Here is a 22,446-nt window from a genome sequence, read left to right as displayed (position 1 = left end):
CCTACCTGCCTGGACTCACTTTGTAGACCAGGCTGGAATTAAAGGTGCATGCCACCACTTCCTGCCTGTTTGTTTGTTTTTCCGGACAGTGTTTCTCTGTGTAGTCTTGGCTGTCCTGCACCTCCCTCTATAGACCATGCTGGCCTCAGACTCAGATGTATCTGCCTCTGCCTCCCAAGTGTAGCACTATGCCTGGCAGGAGCACTTATTCTTGTAAAGAGCCGGAACCCACATCTGTAATTCCAGTTCTAACAGCTCCAGTACCCTCTTCTGACCTCTGCAGGTTATGCACATAGTACATATACATGTGAGCAAAACACTCATCCCCTAGAACAGATATAACTAAAAGAAAAGGAAGGAAAAAAAAAAAAAGAAAAAGAAAACTTGAGCTGGGTAGTTGTGGTGCATGCTTTTAATCCCAGGACTAGAAGGATTTCGGAGTTCAAGACCAGACTGGACTCTAGCGTGAGTTCCAGGACAGCCAGATAATAAGGACTGTATCCAAGATGCATGGCATGTCCATCATTCCTGCACGAAGGCACGTCCACAGGAACATGCTAACATGTGGTTGTACTTAGACCCATCCATGGCCTGTTGAAGAAAAGCTAAAGTATCAGAATTTAGTACCCCTCTCAGATTTTGACCTTGTGGCCTTTCATAAAATAGTGCCCTCTTAACCCCAGCACTCAGGAGGAAGGGACAAGCAGATCTCTGAGTGTAAGGCCAGCCTGGTCTACAGAGAGAGTTCCAGGCTAGCTAGGACTACATAATGAGTCCCTTTTTCTCAAACAAAATAAAACAACAAAAACCCCTCAGACTTGAGCTGAATCAGCAGGTGCTCCCCGCTACCACAGAATATTTGTTAATATGCCTGTGAAGTGAACAAACAGCACAGTGCTCTTTAGCTTTTGAGTCAGTGGTGGGGTAGCTCTTAACTGATCACTCAGGGATGTGTACACTATATTCAAGTTTGGGATCATGTGTGGATGGTAGGAAAAATAAGTATTTTAGATTTTGAATAAAAGTTACACAAGTGGGGTTGGCTCACTGGTTGGGAGCACTGGTTACTCGTCCAGAGGACCCAGGTTCAATTCCCAGCACCCACATGGCAGCTCACAACTGTCTGTAACTCCAATATCTGACACTCTCACACAGACACATAAAATAAAAATGAGCACATCATTAAAAACTTAAAAAGAAGAAAAATACCCCAGCACTTAGGAGGCAGAGGCAGGTGGATCTTTGTGAGTTCAGGTCAGCATGGTCTATAAAGGGAGTCCAGGACACAGAGAAACTGTCTCAAAAAACAAAACAAAACAAAACAAAACAAAACAAAAAAAAAAAAAAAAAGGAAAAATACAAGCCTTTTTTTTTTTTTGAGACAGGGTTTCTCTGCGATTGTCTTGGCTGTCTTGACCAGGCTGGCCTCAAATTCAGAGATCCACCTGCCTCTGCCTCCCAAGTGCTGGGATTACAGGTGTGCACCACCGCGCCCGGCTCCCACGTGTGATCTTAAGCATAAATTAGTAGTTTTTATTGTATTTGAATTTGACCGTGGAAAGTCATTTTTGATTTTTCAATTTCTGCAACTTACACTTTTTATCCCTTTAATAAAATGAGTCAGTAAGTCTTTGTCTGGCTCAGAATGTGCAGTTAGAATACTTGCTTAGGAAGGTTGATTCTCTGCCCTCTATAAACAGGGGCTTAATTCCATCATACTGGGGGAGGTGGAGTCGGGCTCAGAAGTTCACCGTCATCCTCAGTACACGTAAAAAAGTTGAGACTAGCCTGGCTTACATGAGGCACTGTTTGAAAAGGGGGAAGTAATCTTTGTCTATTTTCTCATTTAATATAAATTAAAATGTAAGGCTTTACATATGTTCTAGTGTGATCTCAATGAAAAGGTGCTGAAATCCTGTCTAAAAACACTGGCTTTGAGTGTACATCTGAGGAATGAAGCCTGCCTCTGTCACTGCAAAGAGCATCTTGCCTATGGTTATTTTTTGGGTTTTTCGAGACAGCATTTCTCTTTGTAGCCTTGGCTGTCCTGGATTCACTCTGTAGACAAGGCTGGCCTCGAATTCCTGTGTCTTGCCTATGAATTACTCCCTCAAAATCAAGAAAGAAAACAACCTCCCCCTAATTTTTACCAGTTTATATTTTGAGCCAGGGTCACCTACACCTTAAAACTCACAGCAATTGTCCTGCCTTCATCCTCCAAAGCTCTGGATTACAGACACAACAACCATGCCTGGATGCGTGGTGCTAGGGAACATCCCCCAGGGACAGTGGTTTGTTTGTTTGTTTTAAAAACATTGGAAACCACCCCCACTTTCAGTTCTAGGAATCAGACCCTTGGCACACACTAGGCAGTGCCTTACCACTGAGCTGTATACCAGCCTTGAAAAATGTGGGCTATATAGATGTGTAGAGTATATATTTTTACAAAGATTTGTGTACTTCCCCCCCCACCCCTTGCTTCCCTGATGAGATCTTGCTGTCCATACTGGTCCTGATGCTGTCTCCTGCCTGAGCCTCTGGAGCATCTATCACTACAGGCTCCAACCACCATGCTGGTCTTATTTCGTGGTTTCTGGGTTCACTAGCTACTGACTTAGGTCAGCTTTTGAGTGCTCGTAGCATATACTAATGAGAAAGCCAGCATCTCAACATATTTGTAGCATTGTAGTATTTATATTAAATTATTGTACCCTCAAGCTTCCTGCCTGTCTTACTGGATGTCTCTCTTCTCCCAAAGGTGATGGGGACCCCAGATTATTTACTATTGCCTTTACTTAATTTAAAGATTTGTATTTTAATTATTTATTATCTGAATAATTTCTTGTCATACTGGAATTTTGGAACATTTTTTTTTAAATCTAAAAAGGATACTTAAAAACAGTGGAAATTTCCAGCTAAAAAAAAATTGGGCTGGTTTAATAACTGCTTTGCAGGAAGAAAGAAATATGAAAAGGAACCGCAGACGTTCTGGATGTCAGCCTGTGAAATTTTCCACTATTTCCCATAATAACATGCAGGCACGCTTATATTCCTGATTCAGTGTGACTGCAGTTGCCTGACTGGAATTTGAAGCTCCTGTCAGTGAGAAAATGGCATCTGCCACTTGCATGAGCAGTGCAAAGCCATACATCCTAGGACTGTGCTTGCTCTAGGGCTTCCTGGGGAGGTTCACGGTAAATGCTGAGCTTGGAAATTATCTATACATCTCATGATTCCAAATGACTTTGATTATAGTGGATTTATAGTGCATCTGATACAACATTTTTTCTATAATGTTATTTAAATTTATAGGATTTTATTTTGTGTAGAATACTCAGAGAAGTAAGCATCAAGATTTGGATAGAGGGCTGGAGAGATGGCTCAGTGCTTAAGAGCACTGATTTCTTTTCCAGAGGTCCCAGGTTCAATTCTCAGTGCCCACATAGCAGTTCACAATGTCTGTAACTCCTGTTCAGGGATCTGACACCGCTACACAGACATATATGCACTCAAAACACCAATGTACATAAAATAAAATTATTTTAAAAAGATTTGGATAGATCCAGCTTTCTTTCTTTCTTTCTTTCTTTCTTTCTTTCTTTCTTTCTTTCTTTCTTTCTTTCTTGAAATTTCAAGACAGGGTTTTTCTGTGTAACAGTGCTGATAGTCTTGGACTTGCTTTTGTAGACCAGACTGGCCTTGAACCCACAACATCCACCTGAGTGCTAGGATTAAAGTTGAGGGCTTTCTGGGTTAAGCTAAACTTCAAACACTTCTCTCTTTAATCCCAACACTTGGGAGGCAGACCCAGAACTCACAGTCTCTGTGAGCTCAAGGCCAACTTGGTTTATAACAGTCAGGACTACAAGAGAAACACTGTCTTGAAAAAAAAAAAAAAGAAGTAAACAAAAAACTAAACAACAGTAAAAACAAAACAAAACAAAACAAACAAATAAACATGCCCTGCAAACTAGACTTTAAAAACACCATGCTTCTCCAGTGAAGAATTTGAGGGTGAGAAATAAAGTCATAGAAATGCACAAGTAACTGTGCTCTGGGCTGGAGCAACAGTGTGCTGAAGCAGGGTCTGTACCCTCTTGTCATCTGGTCCTCCCTGCTCAGTCTCATCCTGTCTCTTGGCTTCTGTGTGTCTTCTGACCTCTTCATGACTTCCCTTTCCAGCCTTCTCTAAATTTTCAATTATTTATCCCTTTCTTCTCACCCTAATTCCCGGATGGCCTGCAGCAGCCTCCCTTGTCTCCCTTCCAGCCCTGCCTCTCCCTGCTCACTGTGAACTGCCACTTTACTTTTGGAAGCCTTTCTTGCTGAAAGTCTTCTGCCCCTGTCTTCTTTATAGTCTGCCCTCAAACTGGCTGATCCCAGCAGCCTCCACCACCCCCTGCCCCCGGGGTGTGTGTGTGTGTGTGTGTGTGTGTGTGTGTTTGCCATGGCTTTGTGCATGCTAGGCAACATGTGAACAAAGAGGAAGGACTCGGAAGGGAAGAGTTTTGTGTGAGAGCCATTCAAGCAAAGGCTTTTTGGTGGGAGCATTTTTGTGTCCTGCTAAGTGCAGGGGTTTGAACCACAGGCCTTGCACATGCTGGGTAAGCACTCCAGCCCTGAGTTAGGTCTGCAGCACTTGCATTTTGAGATGGTCTTTCCATTATGTAACCCAGGCTGGTCTCAAAGTTAACTATGCTCCTATCTCTGGCTTCCAAGTGCTTGCCTGCCCCACCACACCCAGAAGACTTTCTGCTTCCGTCTTTAACAAAATGGGGAACTGTGCAGATTTTAAATCGTGTTTTTGGTTATTTTATAAAAAGACCTTTGATTTTATTTCCCTCTCAAAGCAATTCATTCATTCTTTCTTTTTTTAAATTATAAAAGTGATTAATTCGTGTTCCTGTGGAAAACAGAAAAGTGCAAAGAAGAAAATAAGGATTACTAATACCTTCTGTACAATTAAAATTTTTTTTCTGGGGGATGGAGAAGTTGTTCAGTGGTTACAGGCACCTAACTGCAGCAAGGGGAAGTGGTGCTCTTCTCTGCATGCAGGCTGGTCTGGTTTTGAGGCGGTTCAGGCTTACATAGATATTCCATGGCTTCCAGGGCTACATGGAAAGACCTTGTCTTCCCCCCCTCCCCCCCAAGACAGAGTTTCTCTGTGTAGCCCTGGCTGTCCTGGATTCACTTTGTAGACCAGGCTGGCCTCAAACTCACAGTGATCTGCTGCCTTTGCCTCTCTAGTGCTAGGATTAAAGGCATGCGCCACCACCACCCGGCGAAAGACCCTGTCTTTAAAAAAAGAAAGAAGGAAAGAAGAAAAAAAGCACTTATTACTTTGGCAGAGGACCCAGGTTTGGTTTCCATCCCAACATTGGGTGGCTCACAACTGCCTGTAACTCAGTTCTAAGGGACAGGGCAACCTCTTCTGTCCTCTGTAGGCACTGTATGCACATAGCTCACGCAAACCCATGCAGGCACAAAACACACATACACATAAAAATTTTTTGTTTTTTGAGACAGGGTTTCTCTGTGTAACCTTGGTTGTCCTGGGCTCACTTGGATCCACCTGCCTCTGCCTCCCGAGTGCTGGGGTTAAAGGCAAGAGGCACCACACCCGGCTACAGGCTTATTTTTAAATGAATGTTGATTTTCTTTTAATTGGTAGACGTAAAACATCTGTTGCCAAAGAAGAACTTGTTGTTAATTATAAACAGTGCGGCACAGATTTAAATATTTGTCTGTTTCCTGAATATATAACGATAATAGGACTTTATTGATATTATAGGAATTGTGTGTCTGTTAAAGGAGGATGTCAGTGGGTTGAGTATTTGTTAGGCTGGCCTTGAACTTGATCTTCCTGCCTTCACCTCCCAGGTGCTCGGAGTGTAGCACATGCTACTGTGCTTAGCTTTCTCATTCATTCATGGTTGAGGTACGGTCTCATGTAGTTCTGGCTGGGCTAGACTTTAGACTTTAAGTGTAGATCACTCTCTGGTTGTCTGGAATGTGCTGGTTACAGGACGCACCACCATACCTGCTAAGCCACTGTTTGGTAGAGGAGTTTTTAGCTACTTGATATTGTCAAGCACACTGCTCCTCCTACCCCTGCCCTCCCCGCCTCCCCCTTGCAAGAGTCTTTTTGAGCCTTGTATTCTGCCAATATTCTTAGTCTTACTATTTTATTTTTATTTTGAGACAGGGTTTCTTTGTGTGCCCTGGCTGTCCTGGAGTTCACTTTGTTGTAGACCATGCTGGCTTTTAACTCAGAGATCCACTTGCTTCTGGCTTCTGAGTGCTGGCAATAAAGGTGTGCACCACCACACCAGGCTCAGCATTCTTTAAATCTCATTTTCTTGCCAATAAGCTATAAATTCCTTCTTAAAAATTATTTATTTTTATTTTATGTGCATCAGTGGTTTGCCTGTATATATGTATGTGTGTGTGTGTGTGAGGGTGTTGGATCCCTTGGAACTGGAGTTGCAGACAGTTGTGAGCTGCCATGTAGGTGCTGGGAGTTGAACCCTGGTCCTTTGGAAGAGCAGCTAGGGGCCTTAACCTCTGAGCTATCTCTCCCACCCTGTGTGTGTTCTGTGTGCATATGTTGTATTCATGTGTGTACATGCTCTTGTACATGTGTGGGTAAAGGAGTGTTGTTCTTTGGAAAGATTACAGAACGTAGCTGGGAATGAAGTGCAGTAGTAGAGCCTTTGCTGTCTCTGTGGTTTGCTCCCCAGCGCTCTGGGACAATACAGAGTTAATTTGTGCATATATTCACCATGCTATTCCAACAAATAGCTCTATTTCAAAATAGGGAGGATTGACATGCCTTACTTAGGTGTGCTTTAGTTGATTTGACATGTCTTAAGGTCTGGTAATTTATGTGATGTTTAGACATATCTTTAGATATATGTAATATTTTAGAAATATATTAAATCATTTGGATTGGAGAGTAGTGATAAATCTCTGTTTTGCAGTGTTGTGTTCAAAGAAGCCTGCAGGTCAAGCCTCTAACTACAGTTGTAAGACCTTTGGAAAAATGATTAGTGGACACATTATGAGATGACTTTAAAGGTACATAATTTCCTCTGTCTCCTGAGAGAGGTTTTTATTCCATAAATAATATTGTTTTTCTCTTTCAGGTGAATATTGTGAGTTTTGTTTGTAGAAACTGGAGAGGACAATGCACACAGCTCTTTATCTTCAACACCTGCTCTGGCTACTTTACTTTTTCTTCTTCTTCCTCCTCCTCCTTTTTTTTTTTTTTAATTTATTTTTTTTTATTGAAATAAGGTTTCTCTGTGTAATAGCCCTGGCTGTCCTGGACTCACTCTGTAGACCAGGTGAGCCTCGAACTCACAGAGATCCATCCGCCTGCCTCTTCCTCCTAAGTGCTGGGATTAAAGGCGAGCATCCCCATTGCCTGGCAAGCTTTTTTATAAAATATCCATGCTGGCGTCTGGTGAGATGGCTCATCAAGTAAAGGCTTCTGCTTTACTTTGTCTAAACTTTTCTGTTGGCAGGATTTTTCTCTAATGGTTTGCCTCAGTGGCTGTGTTTGTAACTTTGCTCTTGGGTTTCTTACTGTGTCCCCTTTGGGGGGAGAACTTTGTTACAAGGTCTTTGTGGTCTGGAGCTTTTTGTGCAACTGAGGATGACCTTGAACTTTCTTTGTATTTGGTGTGTATGCATGAAGGTGCCACAGTGTGGAGCTCAGAGGACAGCTAGCTGCTGGGAGTTGGTTCTCTTCCTCCACGATGTTGGGCCTGGGGATGGAATGCAGGTGGTCACACTTGGGCAATTGACTTTTACCTGCTGAGCTGTCTTGCTGGCTCAACCTTAAACTTGTCATCCTTTTGCCCCTACTTGCTAAGATTGCAGGCATTCTGTGGATCATACATGCAAGGACTTCATTGGTAGGAAAGCATTTGCCACTGATTTCATCCTCAGCTCTGGTTAGCTTTGTTTTTTCAAAACCCCCCTTTCAAAATTTGAGATTATACATTGATTGAGTTGTGAGCTTTAAAAAATATATTTTAAGACATACTTATAGCTGGGCATGGTAGTGCACATCCTTAATCCTACCATTTGGGAGGCAGAGGCAGGAAGATCTCTGAGTTTGAGGCCAGCTTGGCCTACAAAGTGAGTTCTAGGACAGCCAGGGCTATACACAGAGAAACCTTGTCTCACCGCCCGCCCCCGCCTCAATACTTGTGTGTGTATGTGTGTGTATGAGTGTCTTGCCTGAATGTACTTATATGTACCATGTGCACACCTTGTCTTTGGGAGGGGGGTTAGAAGAGGGAGTCAGATATTCTGGAACTGTCATTTTAGATGGTCCTTGGCTGCTAGGTGGGTGCTGGGAATCAAACCTGGGTCCTCTGCAGCTGCAGCCTGTGCTCTTCACCTTTGACCTACCTCTCTCTGGCCCATTCAGTTTTTAAAAAAAATTATTAATTACTATTCTTACTAACTACTATTATTAATGTGTGTATGAGCACAATTATGTGCACTCATGCCCACGTATGCCCACGAGGAGACCAGGGCAAGTAGTCTTTGGTATTGTTCCTTATTTTCTTGATTTTTTTTTTCACCTTGAGATGTCTCTCACTGAACTTGAAGATCTGTTCCATCTAGGAAAGCAAATGAAAATGGCTAGCCAGTTGAAACACTGTCACCAACAAACTACATTGATTTTGTTCTTTCTTTTTTTCTTTTGAGACAGGGTTTCTCTGTGTAGCCTTGGCTGTCCTGGACTTGCTCTTCCAGAGGACCCGGGTTTGTTACTCAACATGCATATAGCATCTCTGTGTAGCCTTGACTGTCCTGGACTTGCATTGTAGACCAGACTGGCCTCAAACTGCCATCCACCTGCCTCTGCCTCCCGAGTGCTGGGGTTAAAGGTGTGTGCCACCACCGCCCAGCTACATTGATTTTAAATGTAGGAAAATACCCAATAATATCTTAACGCTAATACTTCCATATAAAATCTTAAATTTAGGCCACGTGTGGTGACACATGCCTTTGATCCCAGTAATCAGGAGGCAGAGGCAGGTTATCTCTATGAGTTATAGGCCAGTCTGGTCTACAAAGCAAGACCAGGACAGCCAGGGCTCTGTTACACAAAGAAATCCTGTCTCAAAAAACAAACAGCAACAACAAGTCATAAATTTGGGCTGGAGAGATGTCTAGGTTAGGATTTTGGTGGGGCCTGGAGAGATGGCTTAGAGGTTAAGAACACTGACTGCTTTTTCAGAGGTCCTGAGGTCAATTCCCAGCAACCACATGGTGGCTCACAACCATGTATAATGTGATCTGATGCCCTCTTCTTGCCTGCAGGTGGACATGTGGGCAGAGCACTGTATACAAAATAACAACTAAATAAATTTTTATAATATATATATATATTTCTAGGATGTATTTTCAGCTAGTCAGACTGTTTGCTTGTGAGACACACCTACCCCCCCCCCCCCACACACACACACACGGGGTGGGATCTTGCAAGAGTTAACTCTCTTACTATGGGTTTCAGGGATGGAACCCTCGTCAAGCTATCCTGCCAGCCTCATTTCCTTTATCTGAGTCACTCCTTTCCCCCTCTGTCCGGATGCTGTCCGACATTTCAGATAAAGAAACGGGGCTGGAGAGATGGCTCAGTGGTTAAGAGCACTGGCTGCTCTTCCAAAGGACCCGGGTTCAATTCCCAGCACCCACATGGCAGCTCACAACTGTCTGTGACTCTAAGATCTGACATCCTCACACCAATGCACATACATTAAAATGAAATAAAATATATATATAAAAAGAAACAGAAATAGAAGAAGAAATGAAATTTGTGTGCCTATCAACTCAGGTGTGCATATGCATGCCTCACACATTCACACAGGCACATACATAAATATTTAAAAATAAAAACATTTAATCAAGATAGAGCCTGCATGTATGCATGTGCACCAGGTACATGCCTGTTGATCTTAGAGTCAGAAGAGGGTGTTAGATGCCCTGGAACTGGAGTTAAGGATGGTTATAAGCCAGCATATGCTCTTGAGACTTGAACCTGGATCCTCTATTACGGAACCATCTTTCCAGTTCTTGAATCATATCTTTTATCTTCAAACTCTGTGGGGTATGTTAAGGAAGTCTCTTAATTTTAGCCGTGATCTGTTAGGGCTGGAACTGTTTCTAGAAATAGAGCGAAGTGCTGAGCCAGTGGGCATGTCTATGATACTAGCACCAGGAGCTAGAGAAGGAAGGGTTAGGAGCCTAGAGTCCTCTTCACCCACAGAAAGCTCAAGGCCAGTCTGGATTACGCGATAGTGTCTCCAAAAGAGAAAAATCTCTCAGATGCCCGGAATTTAATTACATAAAGGGCCAGAGTGTGAGAGGACAAGATAAGGAAACCTAATGAAATAATAGCTGTGGTCTGGAACCTTGATTTGAACACTACCACAGGACCCTTTTTATACAAAAGCCATCCATCTGTGCTGTCCCGGGCTGCCAGTGCAAAAGCAGTAGTTGTTACAGACTACGGCTTATCCTGTAGCTTCTCTGTTGCATTGTACGTCCCTTATCTATAGCCAACATATTTACATTACTTTTCTTCCCCAAAATGACTATTTATATATAATCAGCACTGGCCTTTGATCCCATTTGCAGGTGCCATCTAGCCACAGCACCTAACCACACTGCTGGAGGTGTGGGAGCTTGTTCTAAGACCTGATCTTGCCTTTCTGGCTGGCATCTATAATGGTCCAAGAAGTATGTCTTCTACTTTAAAAATGTATTTTTATGTATATTGCTTATTTTAATATATTTGCATGTTTTGCTTGCATGTATATCTGTGTATAACTTGTATGCCTGGTGCCCAAGAAGCCCAGAAGTAGATGTCAGGTCCCCAAGGACATGTGGGTGCTAGGCATTTGGTTGGAATGAATGATTCAGAAAGGTTTACAGCTGGGCATGATGGCCACGGCTTTCACCCGAGGGCTCCAGAGGTAGAGGTTGATGGATCTGAAGTAAGCCAGAGTTAAACAGTGAGATCTTGTCTTAAAAAAACAAAACAACAACAACAACAACAAAAAAAACAAAAACAAAAAAAAAATCAGGCAGCGCACGGTGGTGGCACATGCTTTAATCCCAGCGCTCGGGAGGCAGAGGCAGGCGGATAGCTGTGAGTTCCAGGCCAGCCTAGTCTACAAAGCAAGTCTAGGCAACCAAAACTACACAGAGAAACCGTGTCTTGAAAAACCAGTCGGGGTGGGTGGGGGAGGGAAGCAAGGAAGGGGGCTAGAGAGATGGCTCAGTGGTTAAGAGCATTCGCTGCTCTTCCAGAGGTCCTGAGTTCAATTCCTGGGACCCACATCATGGCTCACAATCATCTATAATGTGTTATAATGCCCTCTTCTGGCATACAGGCGTACATGCAAATAGAACACTCATACAATAAATAAAATCTTAAAAAAAAAAAAAAAAAAAAAAAGACAAGGAAGCTGGTTTTGTGGTGCTTCATGTTTTTAATCCCAGCACTTGGGAGACAGAGGCAGGCAGATCTCTGTGAGTTTGAGGCCAGCCTGCTCTACAAAGTGAGTTCAGGACAACTAAAGCTACACAGAGAAACCCTGTCTCAAAAAACAAACAAAAACCAAAACAAAACAGAAGGCAATAATTGATTTGATTTGTTGCCTGAAGTATTTGTCAAGAGATGGCCTACTGAGAAGGAGATGGAGATTGCAATGTCATGTTGCTCTCTCTCAGACAGGAAGAACAGAGGCTTGGTGAGAAAGAAGTTGAGGTATTGTACAAAGCCATAGCTGATGGAGACGCTGCAGCCGAGTCTGCAGCCTTCAGCCTGAACTCCTGCCTCTGTGCAACACTCCTGTTGACTCACTGTGTGGAGTCTCCATAAGGGACAGAAGTGTTTATTTGTTTTATTTTTTGAGACAGGGTCTCTCTGTAGCCTTGGCTGTCCTGGACTCACTTGTAGACCAGGCTGGCCTCGAACCCACGGCAATCCACCTGCCTCTGTCTCCCACATGCTGGGATTAAAGGCGTGTGCTACCATGCCCAGTTGAAGCTTTTACTTTTTAAAAATTTATCTTATATGCTTGGATGTTTTGTTTTTATGTTTGTCTGTGCACCACATGTGTGCCTTGCACTGGAGGCGGCCACAGAAAGTGATGGAATTATAGATAGTTATAAGACAGTATCTCCTGGGCCTTAAACCTGGGTCCTGGAAGAGCAGCAGCCAGCGCTTGTCAACCTTCCTAATGCTAAGATCCTCATGTTGTGCTGACTCCCAGCCATAAAATTATTTTGTTGCTATGTCATAACTGTAATTCTGCTACTGTTATGAATCATAATGTTAATATCTGATATGCAGGATAGCTAATATGTGACTCCAAAGGGGTTGTGACCCACAGGTTGAGAACTGCTTTTCTAAGTCATCTTTCTAGCCCCACAGGAATTAATTGATTGATTTAATTTAACTAATTCATTAAAACTTTTGACGCCAGGTGTGGTAGGTACTACATACCTGTAATACCAGCACTCAGGGAAGCAGAGGCAGGCGGTTCTTTGTGACTTTGAGGCCAGCATGGTCTACAAAGTGAGTCCAGGACAGCCAGGGCTACACAGGGAAACCCTTGTCTCCAAAAACCAAAACCAAAAAACCCCAAACCTTTTTTTTCTTTTCTTTTTTTTTCTTTTGCTTTTTGAGATAGGGTTTCTCTATGTATCCCTGGTTGTCCTGGACTCATTTTGTAGACCAGGCTGACCTGGAACTCACAGAGATCCTCCTGCCTCTGCCTCCCAAGTACTGGGATTAAAGGTGTGTGCCACCATGCCCAGCATAACCCCAAACTTTTGAGACAGAGTTTCTCTGTGTAATCCTGGCTGTTCTGGAAGTCTCTCTGTAGACTAGGGCAGCCTTGAGCTCAGATCTGCCTTTCTCTGCCTCTCAAACGCTGGGGTTAAAGGTGTGTGATAGCACTGCTCCAGTGGGAGTTGAATTGAAAAAACAGAAAACATCTAGCTAGGCATGGTGGTTTATCCAGCCTAGTAGTCATGAGGCAGAACCAGGCAGCTCTCTGAGTTTCAGCTCATTCTCATCTGTATAGCTAGTTCCAGGTCAATCAGGGCTCATAGTGAGAGTTTGCCCCCAAAAAAGTTATTACTAAGTACTTTTTCAGAATGGTAACTAAGTTAGTGTTAGTTTTCTGGAGTTGCATGTAATGCATAAAAAATTCAAAGGTGTAAAGATTTATTATAAAGTTTATGTGTATTCTTTATAGATAATAGAACATATTAAAGAAAAAATGAGGGAATGTAATTTTAGTGTTATGTTTTTTGATCTTTTAAATACAGGTTCTCACTATATAGCCTAGGCTGGCCTTGGAGTGTCAGTTCTCTTCCCTCAGCCTCAAGCCTCTGTGCTTGGCTTCAGACTTTTTTTTATGTCCAAGTGTCATGTGTATATAGCACTTATAAAGAGAGAAATGTGATTTTACTGTTATAATATGTTGTGAACCTTTTAGAAACTATATAGTATTTCATTGAGTGTATTATAAGTCAGTCAATTTTGTACTTATTCTGTTTTGTTTTTGTTTTTGTTTTTCTTTCTTTTTTTTTGGTTTTTAGAGACAGGGCTTCTCTGTGTAACCTTGGCTGTCCTGGAGTTGCTTTGTAGACCACGCTGGCCTCAAAGTCACAAAGATCCGCCTGCCTCTGCCTCCGTGAGTGCTGGGATTACAAGCATGTGCCATTGCGCCCAGCTATCTTTTTAATATAAAAAAAAATTTTTTTTTGGCCTGCTGTGATTATGCACGCCATTAGTTCCAGGACTTTGAGGCAGTGGCAGTGCAGATCTCTGTGAGCTTGAGGCGAGTGTGGTCTACATAGTGAGTTCCAGGCAGCCAGGACTACATAGAGCAACTCTGTCTCAACGAAGAAGAAAAACCTGCCCAGTATCTTGTTATGAGGCCCTGATTGGCCTGCATCTCACCATGTAGACTAGCGTGAATGTTTGTGCACACATGCCATGACATACATGTGGAGGTCATGGGGAGTCTTCTTTTTCCTAGGGCTTTAAAACTAGGTGGGCAGTTTTGGTGGAAAATACTTTTACCTATGGAGTCATTTCGTCAAATCTTGTGGTTTAGCAAACTAATGATAAATGGGATGGAGCAGGGGAGAATGAACAAATAGATTCATAGACAGTCAAAATGGAAAAGAAGTGCTCATCCCAGCTTTTACCACTTTTACACAGTCACTGCTGTGTTTTTTTAGTACCCAGCCTCTACGCAGATGGAATACAGTGATTTCAAAAGCCCTTATATAAGAGTGGATCAGGAGGATATTCTCAAGCATAAAATGATATTTTCTTTTGCTTTTTGGCACAGTCTCAAATTAAAGTACAAGACAGACTGAGAGTCACAGGCTGTCTGGCTTTAGACTCCTGGGGACTGCTCGGCCACAGTCCCCAAGTACTGGGATTGGGAGTAGATAGGTCCCTGTCAGAGAAGGGTCAGGCATTTATATTTCAGGAGAAAAGGGAGTTGAAATTTTCTTTTCTTCCCGTAAAAGTTCTGAGTTAGACATGGATAACAATCTCTTTGAGGGCTGAAGAAATGGCTCAGCGGTTAAGAGCACTGGCTGCTCTTCCAGAGGATCCCAGGTTTAACTCCCAGCACCCACATGGCAGCTCACAACTGTCTGTAACTCCAGTTCCAGAAGATCTGAGACCCTCACACAGACATACAAGCAGGCAAAACACCAATGTACATGTGGAAAAACAAGCCAGGTGTGGTGGCGCACACCTTTAATCCCAGGGCTTGTGAGGCAGAGGCAGGAGGATTGCTGTGAGTTCAAGGCCAGCCTGGTCTACAAAGGGAGTCCAGGACAGCCAGGGCTACACAGAGAAACCCTGTCTTGGAAAACAAAACAAACAGACAAGTGAAGCAATCTCTAATCCCTTTGAATGTGTACAAGTGATCTTCAGCTTATTGAAGATGTGTGTATGCGATAGCATCTCAATTACTGTTTTGTAATTGGGTTGATGAAAACAGTAACTGGTCTGGACACACAGCTTTTCAGGAATAATGTGAAAAATAATGTGAAAAATTGTGAAATTATTCAGTATCTGGTTGGTGGTGAGTTTCTGCTGATGGCTGTGATAATAAAATGACTCCTCCTGGCTTTCAGGAAGCTGGGGGTAGGGGGAAGGGGGGTGCACACACTCACCAGAACACCAAGTGTAACAGGGCTTGGTGTGTGCAAACAGTCATGGGAGCACTTTTATGTTTGGGGTTGAACTCAGCCTCCCTTTGTGTTGTCTTCATTAAGTACATAAGGACGATAATGTCTTTCCTTACTGCAGTATCCTCCTGCCCCTGCGTGGCCTTTCTTTTTCTCTTTTGATGCAGTATATACCCCAGGGCTAGTATCCTACTGTCTGTCATCCTGTCTTAGGCTTCTCAGTGCTGGGATTACTACTGTGCTACCTACCATTCCTGAATGATTTAAAGCACAGCATAATAGCACTGATTGTATTGAAAAATTTAAACTTGTATTTTTCAAAATGAAATAATTAGGTACTTATTTTTCCCATTTAGCAAATAAAGAGAAATCAAAATAAAATTTGCTAGACCAGATGTATGGCTGTGAAGCTAATTTGTGCTTTCTTTGAAGAATAAACAGGAAGGTTAATGTAGAGACGTCTTAAAAGGAACTGTGTCTTTCTGCCTCACTGTGGGTGCGGGTCAAGGTTTTCTGTTTTAAAAATCTGTATGCTCTGGGTTGGTCCTTTTGCTGAGGATGAGGCACTTTTGTGGAAGCGTTGCCATGGTGACTGCCTTCCAAGTGCTGCCTCAAGGTCACTCATCACTCTTAGCACTGGGTACTCAGATTTTGTAGATCAAATAACGTTAATTATTATGTCGACTTACTGGAGCGTTTCTAGAAAACCTAACCAGTACTTTGAATGTTGAATTTTAACCTACCAGACTGGGAGGTTAGTGACAAATGTATAAAGACATTGATTATAATTCCTTGTTTTTAAAAATACAACACCTTAACTTGATTGCATTTAGAACATCTGAACATGCCTCCTGTGGTATTTGTTCATTCACCAGTGTGATAGCAGAAATGCTTTAGTATTTCTTTTCTATGGTAAAGCGAGCTATAAGTTGCAGTTTCATTCATATAATAACCAGATGGTTGTCCATGCTTTTTCCAAACTCAGTTTCAGAGACCTATTGTCTACTTCGCTTCTGTATCATATACTCTTTGTCCTACACTCCTGTTAATTTTTCTTGTCTTCAAATTCTAAATTGTCATCTTTTAGTTATGGGTATCATATGTCTTATGGTTTATAAAGCTGTTTCTCAGTGAAAGAAAACGTGAAAAGAAATGTCCTCTTACACTAGTCTTTTCTGTGGGTTTTGTTCTGGGCAAGGAGGACTCAGCCACGTGCTTCTGTTAGTGCTGGAAGGTGACTTTGAGATCAGAGCTGAGACTGCCTCCTGTACAGAGCAAACAACTAGTAAAGGTTGTACACACCCGACTGACTCTGGGTTTTTAGCTAATTATACTCTAACTGGTAGCTGTGCTTTCAGAATTAGGATTCACCCTCACATGGCAGTGTCACTTCTGTGTTTACAGAGCTGACTCCTGTGCAGTACCAGGTCAAGATATTTTACATTGAACTCTTGGTGAAGAGATCTGTAGATAATGTAAATATTCCATGGAGTCGCTACCTGCTAATGAGTATCTCCTTCCTCATATTTGTGAAGCAATGTGTTCTCCTAGGATTATTTTGCTAAGTTAGAAAAGGAGAGTTGATTTAAATCCATCTAAGCAGTTAGGGCAATGAGAAAGCTAAGTGGGTCAAAGGCATTTGCTGACAAGCATGAGTACCTGAGTTTGATCCCCGTGACCCACATGATGGAAGGAGGGAACTGACTCATGAGGTTGTCCTGGCCTCCATGTGCATGCCCCCACCCCACAAATATATAAATGAATGAACAAACGAATGAATGAATGGAATTAAAACAAAACCAAGCAAATTGTGGTATGTGGTCATGTGATCTAGAAGAAAGAATCGTGGACTGGCCAAGGTCTTGTACTGATTCATCATCTGTCCCATGATGTGGGAACTTGCTCAGGTAAATGCACCTCATTTTCCTAAAAACCACAGTGGTTCCCATGCCCATTGTGACCTTGCAGTGTCATTGGTTGGTGTAGTGAAATTTGGATTATCTTAGGGAGTGGAGAACTGCTTTATATACAATGTAGAGTGCTAAATCTTCCAAACAGATTAGTTTCATTTTGCCTGTCAACTTATATAATGTGTTCTTGTAGTCAGAGAGATTTTGTTTTCTAGGTGCATTTAGAGAGAGCAGGTAAAGTCTGAGTGTGGCTAGCCATGCAGCAAATAGTTAGCAGGGCGTTTTCCTTTGGACTTTTGAGATTTACTATATAACCAAGGCTGGCCTTGAACTAAGAGGCAGTCAGTGTTAGGATTATAGGTATGTACCTCTTCACCACACTTGGCTAAAGCCAGAAGATTAGAATTAACTATAGAAATATAGAATCTGCATGTCTAATATTAAACATATATGTTGTGAGTGTGTCTGTTTGTTCATCTGTGAGGCCATGGCACAGGTTCAGTAAAATGCCTTTCCATGTTGAGTACTCTTGCCCAGAAGCTATGGAGTAAGAAACTAAAGTTCTGGGCATGTTGGTGCACACCTTTAATCCCAGCACTGATAGGCAGAGGCAGGTGGATGGATGTGAGTTCCAGGCTACAAAGCAAGTCCAGGAAGGACATCCTAGGCTACAGTAGGAAAACCATAAAAAAAAATAAAAAATAAAAAATAAAAAAAGAATGAAAGTGAATCCAGGTGCAGTACACACCTGTAATCCTTCCAGTCAGAAAGTGGAAGCAGGAGGACCAGAAGTTCAAGGTAATTCTTGGCTTGGCTTGAGGCAAATCTAGTATAGACGAGATATCAGAAAACAATAAAAGGATAAAAGGAAAAAAGCTATTTTACAATTATACCTTCTGCCGGGCGTGGTGGCCTTTAATCCCAGCACTTGGGAGGCAGAGGCAGGTGGATCTCTGTGAATTTGAGGCCAGCCTGGTCTATAAAGTGAGTCCAGGACAGCCAAGGCTACACAGAGAAACCCTGTCTCAAAAAAACACACACACACACACACACACACACACACACACACACACACACAGTGGGCCAAGAGAGATGTGTCACTGGTGTCCTGCTCTGAGGTTCCAAAGCCTCTTGTCATTGCCAGGGCTCCCCCTCGGCTCACGACTGTGGGCCAGGATGAGATCTCCCAGCTGTTCCTTGGCTCCACCACCATGGACACTAAACCTTTGAAACCATAAGCCAAATTTAACAATGTCTTTCATTAGTTATATCCATCATGGTGTTTTATGACAGGAATAGAAAAGTAGCTAAGACAAAACAAACAAACAAACGAACAAACAAAAAACAACCCACCAAAACCCGCCCCCCCAAAAAAATATACATATATCTTCCATTTTGTGTGTGTGTGTTTGTGTGTGTGCGCGTGCGTGCGCATATCAATCATCACATTATAAGATTTTCCAGGGTGGCCTTGAACTCATGTTGCCCAGGCCAGCTCCAAACTCAGACTAGTCCTGCCTTAACCTCTAAGAACACCTTTATTATAGGCATGTTCCCATGCCTGGTTTTCTTACCTCGATCCATGCATTATTTATTTATTTATTTTGGTTTTTCGAGACAGGGTTTCTCTGTGTAGCCTTGGCTGTCCTGGACTTATGTGGCCTCAGTCTCACATCAATCCTCCTGCCTCTGCCTCCCGAGTGCTGGGATTAAAGGTGTGCGCCACCACACCTTGCTCATGCACTGCAAAACAAAAAAACCCAAAAAAGCAAGAAAAAATATGAAATTAAATTTCTATTTTATTTATTTATTTATTTATTTTTTGTATATGAGAGTTCTTACGAGCTACAGGGTACAAGTGAAGGTCAGAGGACCCAGATGTAACTCAGTTGCCAGGCTTGGTGGCAGGTGCCTTCACGCACTGAGCCGCCTCACATACCTTTAATTCTTCTAATTTAAATTTTTTTTTTTTTTTTTGGCGGGGTGATATTGGCAATGGAACCCATAGCTCTGGACATTCACCCTATTTCGTCCCCTCCCATTTAATTAACACAGTGCTGCGTGCTTACTGTGTTAGCTCTGTAGCTGAGCCAGTGCAAAGGGCTCACAGACCACCTTCCAGCAGGAAGGTATGAGGCAGAGGCTGATAAGTATGCTTGGATGCCTGCTTTAGTCACAGCACTCAGAGGCTGAGGGAGGAGGAGGAGGAGGAGCAGCAGCAGCAGCAGCAGCAGCAGCAGCAGCAGCAGCAGCAGCATAAGGCCATCTCCAGCTTCTGAGTCCCAGGACAGCTGGGGCGCAGCACACACTCTGCCGCTGCTGCTCCTAGACAAGGTTCCCTTCGAGGACAGCAGACCACGACCATTCACTACAGTAGCCAGCTTGCGTTCTTTGCATTTTATTTTATGTGCATGGGTATTTTGCTGTGTGTATGTGCAACACGAGTGGGTAGGCTATTAGAGTCCTTGGAACTGGAGTTACAGACAGTGAGCTGCCATGTGGTACTGGAAATTGAGCCTCCGTCCTCTGGAGGAGCAGCCAGTGCTGAGCCCGTCTCTGGAACTCAACTTAGTAGCTTTCATTGACTGGTTTTATTTGTTTAAGACATTATGACAGGACTTAGAGAATTGACTTTTTAAAAATGTGAGTAGATTTTGACTCTAATTAGCTGCCTAAAAATCTGCTTAGACTATAGAATACAACGCCCCCCAATGCCGTAGGAAGACAGATGGGATTTTAGCATATCTGAGAATGGCTCCTTCAGAATGCTTCATCAGCTATTGGAGCTGACATGAGAGTCTTCCTAATAAGTTAGTGTGTTACTACTGCAATTTATAGTTTTGTAAACATTGTGTTATTGCCATATGATCGAGAGTTTTAAGTTTTAAATATACTTTCTTTTTCTTTTTCCTTTCTAGTTTATATCCTTATCATCAGCATGCTAAAGCCCCATTGGTTTGCATTTTCCTCAGCATTTGGTATCGTGTTGTATGTTTAGCAGATCTATTCAGTGTATGTTAGTATTTCAACATAGAAACTTGCAGTTACTCATGGCATTTATGGTTTAGTGTCTTTTCACATGCTTGTCTGTGTCTGAAGACAACTGAGGTCCTACTATGTGGGTTCTAGGGGCTCATGCTTGACCACACTTCAGTAGTTAGCCGTGACAGCAAGGGCCTTTATCTGCTGATCCCTGTTGCCTGCCCTTGGTGTGTGTGTGTGTGTGTAGGATAGCTTCAGGTGTCATCCACAGAAATTCCAATTTATTTCCTTTTACACAAGGTCTCTCTTTACCTAGGAGCTAACGTTTAGGCTAGACTGGCTGAGCAGGAGCCCTCAGAGGCCATCTTGTCTCTGTCATCTAGTGCTGGGATTACAAGAGCACCACCAAGCTCAGTGTTTTTGGTTGTTGTATTATTTGTTATTGAACATGGGTACTAGGTATCAAATACAGAGACTTGTATTTGGAAGGCAAGCACTTTTTTGATTGAGCCATTCCTCCCAGCCACATCTTTTACATATTTGAAAATTTAGGTCTGTCTGTCTGCCTGCCTGCCTGCCTGCCTGCCTGCCTGCCTGCCTGCCTACCTATTTACCTATTGGTTTTTTGAGGCAGGTTTTTCTAACAGCTTTGGCTGTCCTGGACTCACTTTGTAGACCAACAGGTCCCTCCTGCCTCTGCCCCATAAGTGCTGGGATTAAAGACACGCACCACTGTGCTATGCTTCTTTTTATTATTATTAATTTTTGTCTTCGTTTTTTGAGACAGGGTTTCGCTGTGTAACCCTGGCTGTCCTGGAACTTGCTCTGTAGACCAGGCTGGCCTCGAACTCACAGAGATCCACCTGCTCTGCCTCCCTGTACTCTACTACCACTCAGCCTTCTTTTTACTATTTTTTTCTTGTAATTTAATTCTTTTGTTTCTTTGTTGTTTGCTGTTTTTCAAGACATTGTTTCTCTGTGTATCCTTGGGTGTTCTGGACTTGATTTGTAGACCAGGCTGGCCTGGAACTCACAGCGATCCACCTGCTTCTGCTTCCTGAGTACTGGGATTACTTTATTTTGCAATATTATTTCTCAGACCCTTTTCAGGAGTGAATATATATATGTGAGTACTTGTGTGCTTGGCACACATGTTAGGTGGTTGTGTATGCACATGAAGGCTTGCTTATTTTCCAGAATGCCTCTTCACCTTATTTTTTGAGACAGGGTTGCTCATTTGGCTGGATTAGCTGGTCAGCTTTCTCCAGGGCTCCTCCTATCTGTCTCTGCAGTGCTGTGATTATAGTGTGTGCAGCTGTGCATCTTTTCTATGGTGCTGGAAGTATAACTCAGAGCTTTGTGTTGATGCATCAGTCACTTACTGTCTCCTCAGTCCAAGAGAGACATTCTCTGGCAAATATTTTTCTATGTATGTATGTATGTATGTATGTATGTATGTATGTATGTATGTATGTATCTATCTTCATGACGGTTTCTCTGTGTAGTTTGCTTGCTTGCTTTGTTCATTGTTTTTTGAGACTGTGTTTCTCTGTGTAGCCTTGTCTGTCTTGGACTCACTTTGTCCACAAGCCTGGCCTTGAACTCAGAGATCCTCCTGTCTCTGCCTCCTGAGTGCTAGGAATATAGGCATACCCAGCTTCCTTTTATTTATTTATTTTTTCCTTCTGCTATCTCTGAGCTTGACCTTTAACCCTTTAAAATACTTAATTTTTGTTAAAGTCCATAGCACAGTCGAGAGACAGCCACAGTGCTCAGCCTGTATGAGGACTGTCTATTGGTCCCGCCGATAAACATGCAGTGACAGCACTGCTCTCCTAGTTCAGTCTAACCAGGGTGGATTCCCAGAGCGTGGGCAGCTGCATAAAGATAATGCTGTAAGACATGCTCTTTTTCAGAGTGGACTCCAGCTTGGGATGTAACCTCCCCATTGCTGAAGTAGAGGAATGGATCACTACTCTGTATGTTTTGGTGATGTTACCTCGGGTTGTTGGGCACTTGCTGCATTTTCCATTACGTGGTTCCTTAAGAGGAGATGCTGTCTGTACCGGCTGTGGGATATTGAGTGTGTGATTATGGAGATAGCCCAGCATCCTTAAACTTAGCTTCCTTGGGTTCTCACCTCCTAGTTTAGTTACTGCAGTCCTCCTTTGTATGGCACTCTACTGCAAGTGTGCGCTTCTTTGTGGGCTAGGTCTGTTATATGCTTATTGCGCAGACCCGTGCTTTACTTTGTGGGTTAGTCTGCTTACTCTTCATCTTGGTACTTCAAACTCTGTCT

General features: G+C 42.8%; 1 protein-coding gene across 7 annotated transcripts in view; it reads left to right on the top strand.

Moving 5' to 3' along the window:
• The window catches only part of NCOA3 (nuclear receptor coactivator 3), an 85,366-nt gene that overhangs the window by 14,770 nt on the left and 48,150 nt on the right, over positions 1–22,446 (top strand). For 2 of the 7 annotated variants that reach the window (XM_084775041.1, XM_084775036.1), the window contains exon 1: positions 6,966–7,077. The exons of the other annotated variants lie outside the window; for them this stretch is intronic. The gene's annotated coding sequence lies outside the window, so the exon portion shown is untranslated. Of the gene's footprint in view, positions 1–6,965; positions 7,078–22,446 lie in introns of those variants that run through there. 7 annotated transcript variants of the gene reach the window in all.

Source organism: Acomys minous (assembly GCF_964271855.1).
Source record: "Acomys minous genome assembly, chromosome: 3".
Lineage (NCBI taxonomy): Eukaryota > Metazoa > Chordata > Mammalia > Rodentia > Muridae > Acomys > Acomys minous.
Note: the sequence above shows the minus strand (reverse complement) of the source record. Positions and strands in the feature narration are given on the sequence as shown.